General features: G+C 44.5%; 1 long non-coding RNA gene across 1 annotated transcript; it reads left to right on the top strand.

The window, feature by feature from the left end:
• The first annotated feature begins 1,483 nt into the window (after nucleotides 1–1,483).
• Nucleotides 1,484–11,816, top strand: LOC128342286 (uncharacterized). The gene is made up of 3 exons (XR_008314889.1): nucleotides 1,484–2,056; nucleotides 5,970–6,092; nucleotides 10,949–11,816. It is a non-coding gene; the product is annotated as an uncharacterized LOC128342286 (long non-coding RNA).
• Nucleotides 11,817–16,372: the final 4,556 nt, after the last annotated feature.

Genomic DNA, 16,372 nt, shown 5'->3' with positions numbered 1-16,372 from the left:
TTAACAATCAAACCAGTACCTCTGTGTTACAGCTTAATGTCATAATTAGAATAACTTGTGCAATGACAGAAGATAGCAAGTCACAACCCTCCTTAATAAAGTTGTTTCTGATTCCATTGCAAATGAAGCAATCTCTACTGAAATGTTTGCATCTTTATCTCTGAGCAGGAAAACAGTCTTGTGTATAAAATGGCTAAAAGAAAAAGTGTCACTAGTGCTCATTGCCATAAATCACCCCTGCGTTTGTTATAGAAAGGGTAGTGCGATCAGTACGGTGTACCGTTGCACCAGAGCCATGGCACAATGTTGTCATTCCTAGCTGCTTGTGTTTCCATAGAAGCCATCAAACACCTTAAGCCCTTTTTCTCGATCAGGGAGAAAGGGCTCCATGCTGCTCCATGCTCCATGTTTTAAGGAGGAAGCCTTAAAACACTTACCTCTTCCGCAGATGATCCTTGTCTTCTGGCTAGGTGAGCGGATTGCTCACCCAGACATTCGCCAGCTGCTATTGGCAGCTGGGAGGTTTGGGGGCCGGGAGGCTCCCCAAACTCCTATAATGCACTGCACAAGTGCAGGGTGCATTATGGGGAGCTCCCCGAGGCAGGCTGGGAGGCCACTCGTGTGTAGGTGCTGTGTGGAGCCACGTGGCACCGACGCACAATCAGTCAGCTAGGACTCAGAGCGTACTCGTGCCCTTAACTCTGCCAAACAGCCAGGGCTCCCTACAGGGTTCGCTGTCGTGCCGCTGCCGGGAATCACAGGGCTCCCGGAGGTTCTCATGTGCAGGCAAAACCGAGCTGGGCTTCCTTAGCCCAGTTTTGCCAGCGTGTGTGAATCGCCCCATTAGATCACATTGATTAGAAGCTCTGTGCCACAGCGGCTTTCTTTAGCTGAAAATTTGCCAAGCTGTCTGACTCTGTTCTAGTAGTTTTCAACACTGAGCAATTTTTTTAAAAAAAAATTTAACCATGGTGTTTATCACAGCTATACCCCACCAGGCTGCCAGATCCTGAATCCCCTCCTTTACTATTGGCTTGAGCATGGCAGTGATCAGATCTGCCCTTGTCTTGGTTGGGGCCCAAAACACCACTCCTAGATGCACCCCACTCCTGCACCCCCACTGCTGTGCCAGCTCTCTGCCCAGACTGTGCTGCAAATTACACTTGCCAGTTATTCGTAGCCCTCTCCTTGGCCTCATGCCCCCGAATCCATCTTGCACCACAGCTGATCTCTACCCCCTGTTTATCTGCCACTTTAGGAAGAAGTTAGAAATACATTTGATATACAGTAAATTTGATTGTGAAATGCTGGCCTCTCTTGACAGCTTATAAATAGCTTCTTGGAGTCCAATTTTGAGATTTGTATTTTTTTAGATATAAAAAAGCCATATAACCCAAGGAACCTATCAGCCATCTATCTGCAACACAATCAGAGACAGCTTGTCTCTCCATTTCCCACCTCCCTCCTGATTCCATTATGTCCTGTAGCGTGCTCGGGCTTCCTTAATATCCCATGGGAAGAGAGTCCATTAAGACAAAGACTTATATCAATCTCTCCCTTCCAACTTAATTAAGTTTTTATAAACACTGGGCCCCATATGGAAAAGAGGGGAAAAAGCAACCCGGCACCGAATTACCAAGGCAAATAGAATCCAAATGAAGTTATTTTCTCTGCCTTGTTTGAGTCCGGTTTTAATTAGGCAGCTGTTGGGACTTGGTGTTGCCTGCATGTAATTGTGTCATTGTCATTCATTAGAGGTTTGATTAGAGTTATTGTTTGCTTGCCTCCTAACGTTTTCATTTCTTCTGTTTTCCACCGATGACCTGGCCAACTTTGCCTTTCAAGTAATTACAGTTTAGCAGGCTACATTATTTATCTATTAAGGCGGCACTGCAACTGTCTCAGCCCTGGTTTTTTGTTCTTTCGCCCTTACTGAGGATTTGGATCCAAGGCTCGGGCTGGGGGTGGGGAGGACACCCAATTGCCCTGCATCATAAAGCCCAACATGCTGACTGTATTGATGGCCATAGGGTTGAATGTGAAGAGGGCTGCCCTGGTGAGTACATACATCAAGCTTGTATTTATTGCCTTGAACATCTGTAATGCAGCTCAGATTTATCCAAACTTTTGGGAAGCATTTCAAATGTTATTATGATCGAACGTTCAGGGAAATTAGAGTGACCAAACTGTGCACACAGGACATACAGAGAACTTGGATATTCAGGATATTTGAGGTTTGGAGTCTGCATTATTTTCAGGTTTTGCACCATGTCCAACTTTGCCTCATTGTCTCTATTCATTTATTCTATTGTGTTGAGATGCAAGCTCACTGAGCTTGTCAGTTAATTCAATCATTTTGCATTGATTTCACCCAAATTCCAGCTAATCAAAATCTAATTTCAGCTTTGTTATAAAGTAAGTAGATTACACCAAGTTCAAAGCCTAAGCACAGTCCAGAAGGCCATTTACATATGCTCCATGCAGACACCAAATTCCATCCCCCCACCCCAACTTTCAGAAGGTACTTTCACTGAAACCGCCATTGCTCTTCAAAGTCCCTAAATTCAAAAAGGATTGGGGGGATTAAAAACAAAGCTTTTCTAAAGGAGAAATGCCAGTTGTGTGTCCTATTCCCACCCAGTTTAGTCATCTGCCTCCCTATTTTGCTACTGAGTACTGACAAGAGTAACTGTGGCAACTTTTGCAGGAGGGAAACCACAGCGGAGATATTGCCTGTGTGGCTCCTGGTTTGAACTTGAGCTCTGAGATCTACAGGAGGAACTTAAAGAGGATCACCAGTTTAGGCTACTCCCATCAAGTAGGCCAGAGAAATAAGTGGGTTTTTAAAAAAAAATTGTTTCCAAGGTTGGCTTTTCTTTTGATCAAGGGCTTGACTTCTATCTATACCAGTTAAACTGTCATGGCTTTCTGACCCAAAGCATTCTGGGAATTAGAGTTTGGAAATGGTGCTAAGAAGTCTGTTTGACATCCCAAGCTGTTCTTACAGAATCATGGTTCCCAAAGTTCCCCGTGGAGAGGAAATGACTATTGAACCAGTCTAAATCACTATTTTAGATATGCTGTAAATCTTCCACTACAGCCTTGGAGGCTGAATCATCAGTGTAATTAACTCATTTTGAGGCTTTGAAGTTCCTTCATCTGAGATTGTTTCTTTCAGTAGTATAACCAAGATAGGGCCATTGAGGCTTGAGCCCCAGGCAGTGTTCCCTGTAACGGGGATTCCCAGAGGTGACTGGCTGCAATTCCCAGCATCCTCAGCTGCAGTGGCCTTTGACTAGGGATTATGGGAATTGTAGTCCACCACATCTGGGAATCTCTGTTAGAGGGAACACTGGCCCCACCAGGCCTTAAGTTACTGGAGGAGAGGAGACACCAAATCAGCTTATACAGCCAATGTGCTTCATGCCCTTCCAGCTCCAATCTGCACAGTTCCTGCTAACTATTTTTCCTGCTTTCATCAGTTTTCAATGTTGTAGCACATTGCTGTGCATGTTGCTCAAAAGTCCTATTGTGTTTAAGACTTGCAGCCCAAACCTGTGCATATCTACTTAGAAGCAAGCCCCGCTGAAATCAATGAGCCTTACTCCCAGATAAGTATATAAGGATCATAGCCTCCATTTATAAGCATAGGTAAACAAAATATATCTGCAATCTAATGTAAATCATTCTCACAGCACAGTGACTCACCAAGCACTCAAGCAGCAAACTAACCACCAAGTCACATACATGTCCACAATTTGGAGTAAACAAAGGCAATTTCTGAAGAACTGATTTGATTGTGGGATCGCAGCAGTGGTCACCAAGGCTTAAAATGAAGGGGAAAATGGCTGCAGGACTGCTGTGATACTCAATTTCAGATCAGATAAATCAAACACAACATGACAATTCACATCTGCTAGACATTCAAATAGCATCTTAAAAAAATGTTAGGGATGTGCATGGGAGAAGGAGCTGGTCTTGTGGTAGCAAGCATGACTTGTCTCCTTAGCTAAGCAGGGTCCACCCTGGTTGCATACGAAAGAGAGACTAGAACTGTGAGCTCTGTAAGATATTCCCCACAGGGGATGGAGCCGCTCTGGGAAGAGCAGAAGGTTCCAAGTTCCCTCCCTGGCTTCTCCAAGATAGGGCTGAGAGAGATTCCTGCCTGCAACCTTGGAGAAGCAGCTGCCAGTCTGTGTAGACAATACTGAGTGAGAAAGACCAAGGGTATGGCAGCTTCTTATCTTCCTATGTTCCTATGTGAAACCGGCACAGGGTGGCTTGAAGGCAGGGGGCATACCTTTAAGGGTGGGGGAGGGTGCCCTCCCGCCGTGTTTTCCCCACCGTTGCTCCATTTAAAAAGTGCCCATTGGGGTGGCAGCGTACGTCCCTGCCACCCCATGTCCTTTTTGGCCAGAAGTAACAAGAAATACCCAGTGCGTGTGCGTGCGCTGGGCGCATGTGTGCACATGTCACACTTGCTCGTACGCATGTTGGGTGGGTGCACGAGTGAGCACGATGTGCGCTCACATGTGCCTGGCATGTACACATGCCCTGGGTACTTCCTGTTACTTCCCGCTGGCGAGGATACGGGGCAGCAGAGAGGTAAACTACCACCCGGACAGACACTTTTAAAATGGAGCACCAGTGGGGGAAACGCAGTGGGAGGGGTAAAGGCACCCTCCCCCACCCTTAAAGGCATGCCCCCTGCCTTCTAACCGGCCAAACAGCCAGCCATTTGAACCAGTTTGGAGGCCCTTAAAAGGGCCTCTGAACAGATTCTTGCGTATCCCTAGAAAATGTTAAGAGAGTGAGGACCTCTATTCCAAGCTTCTAAATTGATATGTAATCCACTGCACCTTTATTCAATGCTAGATATGGTTACCAGCTTTTACTGGCATGTTCTCCTGTGTCTTTAACAGCAGCTTGAGCTCTAGATATTAGGCAGGTGATCACATTTATTTCCATGCTGTGGAAAGCATCACCTGTTTGACTTCTGCAAATTAAACTACTGTTAAAAGCACAGGACCAGGATAGACCCAATATTCCGGGACAGCTGGCTGTGGGTATTTTGTGGAAGTGCAGAGAAAGGGCACAATGTGGTACAGGGCTTTCCGAGGAGCCTGGTTTTCATGGGGAAGTTCACACTTAACATGGAACCTAATTATATTTTTATGTATTACAATTATATAAAGGTAAAGGTAAAGTGTGCCATCGAGTTGATTTTGACTCCTGGCACCCACAGGGCCCTGTTGTTTTCTTTGGTAGAATACAGGAGGGGTTTACCATTACCTCCTCCCTTGCAGTATGAGATGATGCGTTTCAGCATCTTCCTATATCGCTGCTGCCTGATATAGTAGCAGCAGAGATTCGAACCAGCAACCTTCTGCTTGTTAGTCAAGCACTTCCCCGCTGCACCACTTACGGTGATCTATGCCACCACTCAATAAATATTGTGACAGTTTACAACAAAATAAAGTTGTTGTAACTTTATTGTAACACTGCATGCATGGAGTTATGTGCAGTTGTTGTGACTCTGCCTGCACGGAGGTCATGTGCGTGCTGGCATCGCATGCAGGCTGCTGGAGGAGAGAGCCTCCGACACACACTGACAGCTGAGGGGAGGTCTGCCGGTACAGAAGTGGTGTCGAATGGGGGAGGAGCAGGGAGGAGCCTCCCCTCCTCCGCATTAAAGGGGCTGGGTAAGCCCTCAATTTTAAAGGAATTGTGCCATGATTCGGAAGCTGAATCGCATTTCGGCATATCCCTACAACAAACCTATTTCAGGCCATCCAACCACATTTTGAACCCTAGGTTAGTTTGTGAACCCTCCGTTTGTACTTGACTTGACTTCACATGACGTCCAAACTGACAATCTAAGTTGAAACTAAGGCCCCATTTGTATGTAATGGTGAACTGCAGGTAGATGGACCCGAGGTTAATTTTTGTAACCATGAATCACATTGCAGGTGCTCATCCAACCGTAGCCCACCGGAACCTCCAGTTTCAGGGTAGGGGAGCCACTCCCTCTTCCTGGTCCACCGAGGCCGCATCCCATTCAAGCTCCTTAGCACTGACATCACCAGACTCTGGTAAGGTGTTAGAACATCTGCAGGCCAGCAGCCATTGGCCACGATCTCCAAGGAGGTGTGCCCGAGCGCGATCATGCCTTTTAGGATTGGGCCACCTGCTCTTGCTAGGGAAAGGGCATTTAAATCCCTTTAAATGGCAGACAAGCCCTTCTTATGACAGCAATTGCACCGCTGCCCTCATAAGAACCCTGGACCAAAACAGTCTTGCAAAAGCACAATTACTGGCATTGGGGGGGGGGGGGATGTAGATGGACACTATTTTTCTGTTACTCCAGGAAGGGATCATGATGACTTCCTAGGAGGAAATATGTATATAAGGGAGGGCAAAGGATCCTGGGGTCTGGCCCCCTGTGACCAAGGATGCTCTTGTGATGGCAGACCCCGGTAAAGCACACCAAAAAACACCCAAGCACATTCCAGACCACATGTCAGCTTGCTGACCTGGGATTAGCTCTCTCATGAGAGGGTCAGTCCACTGGGAAGGACCAGAAGCTCAGTAAGCTTCGGTCCTCCATTGCACTGTGTTCTCATGAGGTAGGCCATCCAAATCTAGGGGGTCCACCTGTGCGGGGGCCCCATTATCTCTGGTAAATAATCTAACTTGTACACCATGACCCTCCTCCTCGCCAGGAAACCCTTTCATACTCCCAAAGACCAGTGGTTGTGCCATGTGTCTGGGCAGTATCATGTGGACAGACTAGGGAAACACCAGGACTGGGGATAGATCTTTACTCTATCCTTTATTGATTGTTAAATTTATATTTTACTTATTGTTAAATTTATATACTGCCTTTCATTAAAAACAATCCCAAGATTGATGATGATGATGATGATGATGATTACATTTATATCCCGCTCTTCCTCCAAGGAGCCCAGAGCGGTGTACTACATACTTAAGTTTCTCTTTCACAGCAACCCTGCGAAGTAGGCTAGGCTGAGAGAGAAGTGACTGGCTCAGAGTTACCCAGCTAGTATTATGGCTAAATGGGTATTTGAACTCAGGTCTCCCCGGTCCTAGTCCAGCACTCTAACCACTACACCATGCTGGCTGTCTCCCACTCTCAGTGGGAGAATGATAAGATCACCCTATCATTTTCCCTTGAATCACCATCCCAGTGTACCCCAAGATGGTTCTTCTCATGAGTAAAAGCATGTAGTCTCTGGCATTACTCATGAGAAGAACCATCTTGGGGTACACAATGTGCTAAAAGCATACAGTCTCCAGCATTACTCATGAGAAGAACTGTCTTGGGGTATACCAGGATGGTTATTCAAGGGCTGAATAGTTAATAATGTGTGACAATTCCCCATCTCCCAAGGACCGTTCTCTCATGTGAGTGAATGGCCATGGAGACACGCATGTGGGCTGGATGGCAGATGCCGCCTAGCCTGGTATAATACGTTGTGCTATTGCTGTTATAACTATCTGGTTTTGCTGGATCTCAGATTGACAAAATGAGAACTTGGGTACCTGCCTTCCTTGAGTTGTGGTTTGTTTTGTTTGTGAGATAGTGTCACAGCAAGAAATGGACAGTGGCAGCTGTGTGTGTGTGTGTGTGTGTGTGTGTGTGTGTGATATTTCTTGGTGATTACTGTGATGAGCTCCATGTCTGAACTTGAGACTAACTTGTGCTTTCACTGCTCTGGTCTGCTCTGCAATCTGCATTACAAGGTGTTGTATGGAGTCAAAATGTGGCTGAAGTTGCTCTAGCTGAGTTTATGGCTATGCTTGCTGAAAAGTAAGGGTGCTGCTATGGCAGCTGTTGCAATTAGGGATGTGTAAATCAATTCAGGTACAAATCGTTTTGTACCTACCTATTTTGGGCGATTTGTGGACAAAACATATCGCTCCTATGCTAGCTGGCCAGATTCGGGTCCAAAACAAATCACCCAGATTTCAGACCTGAAAAATTCATAGATTCAGTCCTCCGTTTTGTGGTGATTTCTCTTGCTGTCTCCATTTTGTGTCAGGAAAATCTTTTGAAAATCCCGCCCTCCCAACCTTCAGATTGGTGACTTACAGTGTGCAATGATTGGCTGGCGATTCCCCCCTGGTTCCAGATTGGCTTGCTTATTTATTTATTTATTTATTTATTGTTGAATTTATATACCGCCTTTCATTAAAAACAACCCCAAGGCGGTTTACAAAAGTTAAAAAACATACAATATTTCCTTTCCATTCCATACAATATTTCCGTTTCCATTCAAATCTTGTGTTGCCAGGGGTGACTGACCCCGTATTGACTAGGGGAGGGGTCAAAGAAGGGACAAGGTTGGGGGGAGTTCAAAGGAGGGATTTTCAAATGTATGGAAGGCGGCAGCCAGCCATCATTCTGTCTTTCTGCCTCATGGGAGAAGCGGGGGGTGGGGGGCTCGGCTTTGCTTTGCTTTGCTTTGCCTTGCCTTGCCTTCCGCCTGGAGTGGATTCTCTGCTTTTTGTTCCTGCTTTCCTGATTGAGGAAAAGAGAAGAGAATTTTTTTCCACCCACTTCCTGCTGCTGAGAGAATCACTGCCTGCACCTGCTATCTGTGCAAATCGATTTAGGTACAACATGATTTGTACCCGAATCTCCCTGTTTTGTGAGATTTGTGCACAAAACAAATCACCCCTGTGCAGGGGTGTAACTACTATTAGGCAAGGGGAGATGGCTGCCTGGGGGCCCACACGTCTCGAGGGGCCCTCCAGAGGCAAGTCACATGTGAAGTGTGTGTGTGTGTATCAGTGAGGGGCCCGTTTTAAAATTTTGTCTCTGGGCCCACTCCAGCCTTGTTACGCCCCTGCCCCTGTGCTATCTGGCCAGATTTGGACCCAAAACAAATCAGGGGTAATTCATTTCGGGTACCAATCAAATTGAAAAAATTGATTTGTGCACATCCCTAGTTGCAATGCTAGAGAGTAAGGAGTCATGATTGTGTGTGAGAGAGCAGCGTGACAATTATGTTACTGCAGTGCAGGCACTGTGGCTAGCAGTGGATTCTGGGTCAGTCATTCTTTTTTTGGCCATTTTTAGACTGTGGTTGAAATGTATATTCTTTGTTGGGAGGGATAGATTCCCTTTTACTGAGTTCTTCTGCAGTGTTTTTCAAGGCAGGGTTCAAAATGCATTGCAATTTGCAATGCAAAACTTGTGTGCGTGCATTCAAAACACCCCATTGTTCCCCATGGGTAGCTCCCAGGGACACCAAAGTGGGTTGTGTGGTAGGGCGTGATGGGTGCTACCTACCAACCAACCCACAAAAGAAATGGGCAAGCTGGTGATTTTATTATTTATTTATTTATTTATTTATTCGATTTCTATACCGCCCTTCCAAAAATGGCTCAGGGTGGTTTACACAGAGAAATAAAAACAAATAAGATGTATCCCTGTCCCCAAAGGGCTCACAATCTAAAAGAAACATAATTTAGACACCAGCAACAGTCACTCGAGATACTGTGCTGGGGGTGGATAGGGCCAGTTACTCTTCCCCAGCTAAATAAAGAGAATCATCACATTAAGAGGTGCCTCTTTGCCAAGTTTGCATGGGTTAAATTTTAAATTTTAAACAATTTTTTAACTTTTCCCCAAAACCTGCATAGGAGCTTATGGGGAAAGGTTAAAATTTTGTTTAAAACTGCCTGCTTGCCCATTTCATTTGTGGGTTGGGTGGTAGCTATCACCCATCATCAACCACTCCAACCCACTTTGGTGTCCCTAGGAGCTACCCATGGGGAACAATTCAGTGTTTCAAGTTTTCCCTTGTTACCTAGGGCCAAAATACTCGAAATGTTTTGAGTTTGTTCAGTTGAAACAACCAGTTGGACCAGTTGTTTCATCGAAACATTATCAACATTTGTATTTCATTGCAAGCTCAAAACAGAATGCAAAATCCATTTTGTACACACCCCTACCAGTGTTCCCTCTTTTTCATCTGTGCATGGAATGAGTTTTGTTCTGTGCGGCAGTATCACGGCAGTGTGTGTGAATGTGCATTCAGAATGGGGCCTTCCTGATTCACCTGAGTGGGATCTAAAATTAACTGAGCAGACATCAAGAAACGTGTGTGTGCACGCGCATATGTGCACACCTTAGAAGGAACACTGATCTCTACCTTCTAGCCTTTATGGCTGCTTGAAAGTGTGTGAGCAGTGCCTGCTGAAAGCTCAGAAGTCACAAGGGGAATTGAATAAGATTTGCAGCTAGCAAAAGATTTGACTTTAATTATCTGCATAGCTCTTTGTATCTCCTTTTGACTAGCAGAACTAAAATGAAGTAGGCACAATAGTAAAAACTGAGGAACAAGTTGTGCAAAAATTGTTTGGATTGCATAAGCTATACAAATGGCAGACTCTCAAAGTGTTTATGGTTGTTGTTGTGTTTTTTTGTGGCAGGGGTAGTGGTGGTTTAAACACATGCATTCCCTGCTTATGCTTTCCCAATATAACAGAAACCGACAAGCAATGACTATAACAATTTAGAATATGTCTCAAGCTCAGACAGAGAAGAATGAATCTCTAGGTATGTCAGAGAAAAAAGAGATTTAATAAGACATAATTCACATGGTGATCTGTGTAACAAAAGACTCTAACGCCACTTTGATTTGACAGGGTGACTGTGGTGGTGGTGGTGGTGGTGGTGGGAGATATGATTCCTTCCCACTCTTAAAATGACAGTCAGAACTAGAGCAAGAAGACGAAGTGCTGGAAATACTATTGTCATTTTAGTACCAGCTCCCTCCATCTGGTTCAACCCTCTCCACACAAACACCTTGACATAGATTTCTAATGGAAGTTGACTTGTGCAAGAAAATGCATGAAATGTATCAAGTACTCAATTCACAGTATTTTTATTTTTTTTTTTGCTCTGGCTATAATATAGACAGCTGAAGAAAGCTTGATTCTCACCACCTTAATATCATGATCCATCATCATGTATGGGAATCAGGTGGCCCCAAAGCCTCCCTTTTGCAATAAAAAAGGAGCAATTTTTCAGCTAGTGTGTGGGACAGAGGAGAGATTGAAACAAAGAAATACTTTCTACTCTGGTGCCCCCAATCCCTACAGATGCAGGAATCATCATATTTTCTACACCGGTGCTCCCAACACAAACACATTCACAGATCATCATCAAAATACACTGAGAGAAAAACTGAACCAGGTGAGATTTGGGAAGAAAGAAGTGAGACTGTATTGGATTGTGTAGCAGCATGCCTGGTCCGTGGTTAAAAACTGGAACTGGACCGTGGTTAAAAATGGACACAAAGATCAGCCTTCAAAGGCTGTGAAAAGAATTCAAGAAATGATGCTTGATGTTTCAAGAAGTGTTTGCTAATAATTAAAGTAATCTCCAGACATTTATTTATTTATTATTAAATTTTTGTACTGCATTTCATTAAAACAATCTCAAGGTAGTTTAAAAACATTTAAAACATTTACACAATAAAAATATCAAGTTGAAATATAAAAATGCTAATCTAATTCCCTCCATGAATATCCTGAACAAGCAAAGGATAAAGTCAGGAAATCGTACCATTGGCAACAGGCATTGGCAACAGCTGTAAAGGGTAGCCAATTACAGGGAATCAAGAGGGGCATTGGCCCCGTAATTGTGGGCAGGCAGTGCACAGCCTGTGAGGAGGCATATAAGGAGCCAGCCGGGGATGAGAGGCTGGCCGGTGGAGAGTGTCAGGGCCCCCTGGAGAGGGGCAGACACAAGGAGCAAGCAACCTGGGATGGAGGATGCACAGGGTGACACTCAGCGCCCCCCCCCCCCCGCCCCATCCCTGCTCTGAGGCCAGACCCGATAAGCTTAGCCAGGCTGGGTAAAAGAGACAGGGACGTGCAGCCAGACAATGAGATGATGCCTTTCAGCACTTTCCTGCTGCCCAATATAGGTGTTTCCCATATTCCGGGAAACATACCAGCAGGGATTCAAACCAACAGGGACCTCCATAAATAGGAACTTTGCCCAAACCTGGAGCTGGCCTTGCCTATATTCATACTATAGCTGTGTACCTGAGAATTATGCTGAAGGGAGCTAAAGTCAAGGAACTGTGATTCTTCTCCAGACCTTTACTATTATTGAACAATATTCAGTATAGGCAAAGTAAATAGCTTCTACATAATGAAACTGCAAACCTAATAAACAATCAAGCAAGTAATGTGCAATTATTCTATTCTGGGAGGAAAGTCTCCGTAGATAGCAGCCTGACTGAAAAGACTTTGGTCCAGCCACCCTGGGAAGTGTCAGGTAAAGTAACAATTTTATTAATCAGCTTAAAACAGCTAAACACTCCCACACATACGCTTTCAAATTTAGTTTCCTTTCCTTTCACAGACTTCCTTCCATTTTTAATATTGTCTCCCATACCCCACCTCCAACTCCTCAGAGCTCTGTCTTTTGTTTCAGAACACTACACTAGCATAGTAAAAAAAGAAAGAAAGAAAATAACTTTACCCTGTTCAGACTGAGTGGCAGGAAGGAAGAACTGCACTAGGAAGTGCAGTTCAACTGCTCCCAGCCTCAGTTCAATAATCCTCTACAGTGAGGCCTTGTTGCTGGATAACAGCCTGTGGGTGGGCAAGCCTCCTGTCCTAGGCCCTGCCTAGCAAGCTCTCTTGCTCCTCTTCAGCTGGCTTAATGGGGAATCCAGTATCTCCAAAGACAGAGAGGAGCCCTCAACACTACTCCTCAAAAGAGTCTTTTGACTGTCTAATTCTTTTAATTTATGTATCATTGAAGCCCCCTAATGGTGCAGTGGAGAAATGACTTGACTAGCAAGCCAGAGGTTACCAATTCAAATCCCCACTGGTATGTTTCCGAGATTATGGAAAATACCTATATTGGGCAGCAGTGATACAGGAAGATGGTGAAACACATCATCTCATACTGCGTGAGAAGAGGCAATGGTAAACCCCTCCTGTATTCTACCAAAGAGAACCATGGGGCTCTGTGGTTGCCAGGAGTCAACACCAACTCGACGGCCACTTTATTTATCATTGAATTGCCTTTGAACCAGTTACCACTTTTTTGTTTTAAAGATTCAATTCTGGTTCAGGGCGCCGCCGCCCGCCACTGCCCAGCTAGGTGGCCAGATTTGGCTTTTAAAAAGCCAAATTCTGGCTTACGGCCCATTTGACTCACAAGTATACCCCTTAGGTTCTGGCAACCCTAGGCAACTAAGTGATTTTAGGTTCAGCTCACTGCTGGGAAAAGCAATCAGTTTTGGGGTTCAGTTTGACTTCCAGATTAAAGCAGGGTTATGCTTTCTAGGCCTGTCCACACATGCAGCAAAAGTGTGAAAGGTGTGTATGCACTAGGGGTGTGCACAAATTATTATTATTATTTTCATTTCTATTTGTACCCGAATTGAATCACCTCTTATTTGTTTTGGGTCCGAATCTCCCCCTGAATCACCTCAGATTCTATTTATACCCGAATTTTCCGTATCAATTTGGATTTTTTTAAGGGGCTCCAGGGCCAAAAGAGTGCCCAATGGATGAAAGCTGCCACCCAAATTTCAAAGAAAATGGGCAAAGGGTGATTTTTAAAGAATTTTTGAAGTTGGTGCATCTTTAAGCTTTTCCCCATAGGGAATAATGGGGATTGCAGCAGCCTTAGTGTTAACAACCTGGGCAGGTGGCACCAGGGTGGCCCAGAGTGGGTTGTGGTGGGGTGGTAGTGCTCAGTGGGTGCAAGGAAGCTACCACCCAGATTTCAAAGAAATTGGGCAAAGGGGTGATTTTTCAAGAATTTTTGAAGTTGGCATGTCTTTGGGGCAGATTCAGGGCAGAAAAGGGGTTTCAGGGGTGGAAGATTAGGTCAGGTGGTAGTGCCCCAAAGGGTGCCTGCTACCATCCAGATTTCAAAGAAATTGGGGAAAGAGGTGATTTTTAAAGAATTTCTGGAGTCATTAAGCTTTTCCTCATCGGGAATAATGGGGATTTCAGCAGCCCCATAACTTCACTTTGGGGGCACCAAGGTGGCCCAGAGCAAGAGGTGGTGTAGTGCACATAGGGTGCCAACTATCCTCAAAACCACAAGCCCATGTGGCACTGGGTTTTATTGTTTCTGAGGTGTTCTGAGAGTAGATTCTCTGGTAGCAAATGAGAGTGGATTCATTCATTGAATCTACTCTCATTTCCTACCAGAGAATCTACTCTCAGAACACCCCAGAAACAATAAATCTCAGTGCCCCATGGGCTTGTGGGTTTGGGAGTGGTTGGCACCTTATGTGCACTACTCCACTTACATGGAGATTCATGTAAAGTTAAACTAATCTACTTTATTCAGAAGTCCATGATGACAGAAAAGACCTATATCTAACAGCTGGCTACATGTTGGTCAGAGATAGACCTATAGAAGCATGGTGCTCTAGAGCTAGAAGCATTGGGGGGTGGGGGGAGGAAATCATTCTCAGGAAGTTCCTGAGTACATTCTATCCATAGAAGGGTCATAGAGGCAGAGATAAACTGGAAAGAGAAGGAGACCCTAACTATCTATCTCTACTCCCAATGCCCCTAGGGGTCATTAGGGTTACTAGTACAAAAGTTACTAGGGTTACTAGTACAAAACGATGCCATCTGGATCTGGATCTCCAACAGATACCAGGATTGTTTAACCTCCACTGCTATGAATTCTGTCCTTCCTGTTTCCTCCCTTGCTTGTCCTTGTGCTGAATTACTTCCTGGTTGTGTGCCTTTCCTCTGCTTTTTTGAAGACCATGCTAGACAAGACACAGGGAGATCCATAACTGCATATTTTATTAAAGTAACCCTGGGGGAAGAGAGTGCTTAACCTGTCACCCCAACACTATTTTCCCTATCCAAACTGGGAATTTGAGGGGATTACATGGGCATCTAAATGCATACATACACATAGCCCAATAGCCCTTTCTTCCTCAAAAGAATAACCTTATTGTCAACAAGCATAGCGAGCAACACCAACAGCTAGTCCCCTTCCTTTCAAGGAGGACATTGTGTGGCTCCATTTCCAGGAAAAGAGGGAACCACCCAAGAGAAGGATCAGGGAGGGTGTGCATCCACCAAGTAGCACAAGATACCTCACATCCTGGCTTCACTGAGGGGCTGCAAGTGCTCCACACATGCACCTCTTGCCTTATTGTCTCTAGTTACTCTCCAAAATGTCTCCACAGCAGCAGCAGGCTTATTTCAGATTGTTGAATGGGGGCAGCAGGGTGGGGAGTCTGCCCTGCAGCTAGTTTTAAAAATGCCTCATTGATTCCCATGGAAAATGTAAGCATTTACACAACAGCACTCTCACACTGAAAAGTATGGGATTTCAAAATGCTTAATTCAGTCTGGATTTCTGTTTCTTGACCTGTTTTCTGTGTAAGTTTAATACTTTTTAAGAAATCAAGCTGCAGCTACTGTTTCATTTTCTGTAAGTTTAAAACTGAATTTTTGAGAAAACAAGCTGCAGCTATTGTTTCATTTTCTGGTTATAATATTAAACTATTTTGATTGTTTTACACACTTAGGTAGGCACTCCTTGTTCATTGTATACTATTAACAACCTTAATCCGTATGAAACAGAAAATAAACTACTTATTCAATTCACAGTGTTGTAATTAAGTTGCCATTACATTTGAGTTCCATGTTGCCTGCATAAGCTCATCTGTAAATCTATTCCTTTTTTACACAAGGTGTTTGCTTATGCGTTCATTATAAGCAGGTTAAAAAAACCATGCGCATGGTTTTCTCCTCTCCTATGGATTTGGAGAGAACCTTGCACAACCCTCTCCACATGGGAAGGAGGCAAGGACCCTCACCATAGACAAGAGAAGCTATTGCCATAGGCTGGGAAATGAGTGGGTTTATAAAATTAGAATTATGTGGCCCTGATTGTAAAGTTAATCATGATTTAGTCCCATTGAAAGCAAGGAGACTTAAATTACTTATGACTAAGGTGTTGCATCAGTTTCAATGGGATTTAATCATCATGACTGTAGCTGAATTGAACCTATCGCTGCAGACAGGCGCAGAGAACCTTGATTGTTCTGAGCAAAGTATAGTAATGAACAATGCCCATTGAATGTCTTTTGGAGGCACAAGATGTATTTCATGACTTCACGAAATATGTGCTCCAAATACTACTTAAAGCTTGTATTTGGAGAATATGTAGAGCTGCCATTCAGATGAACAGCCTCATGCAATAAAAGGGAGGATGTGCCAGGAGGACATTGTGGAAGACATCACAACAGGATGCATGCAGCACGGTCCTCTTTTAATTGTGTATGGGCCAAGGCCCTTAGTCTTGTTCACTCTTCTTGCCTCATCCAAC

This window comes from Hemicordylus capensis, chromosome 2 (assembly GCF_027244095.1).
Source record: "Hemicordylus capensis ecotype Gifberg chromosome 2, rHemCap1.1.pri, whole genome shotgun sequence".
In the NCBI taxonomy this organism is placed as follows: domain Eukaryota; kingdom Metazoa; phylum Chordata; class Lepidosauria; order Squamata; family Cordylidae; genus Hemicordylus; species Hemicordylus capensis.
The sequence above is the reverse complement of the archived record's forward strand: the minus strand, read 5'-3'. Positions and strand labels throughout refer to the sequence as shown.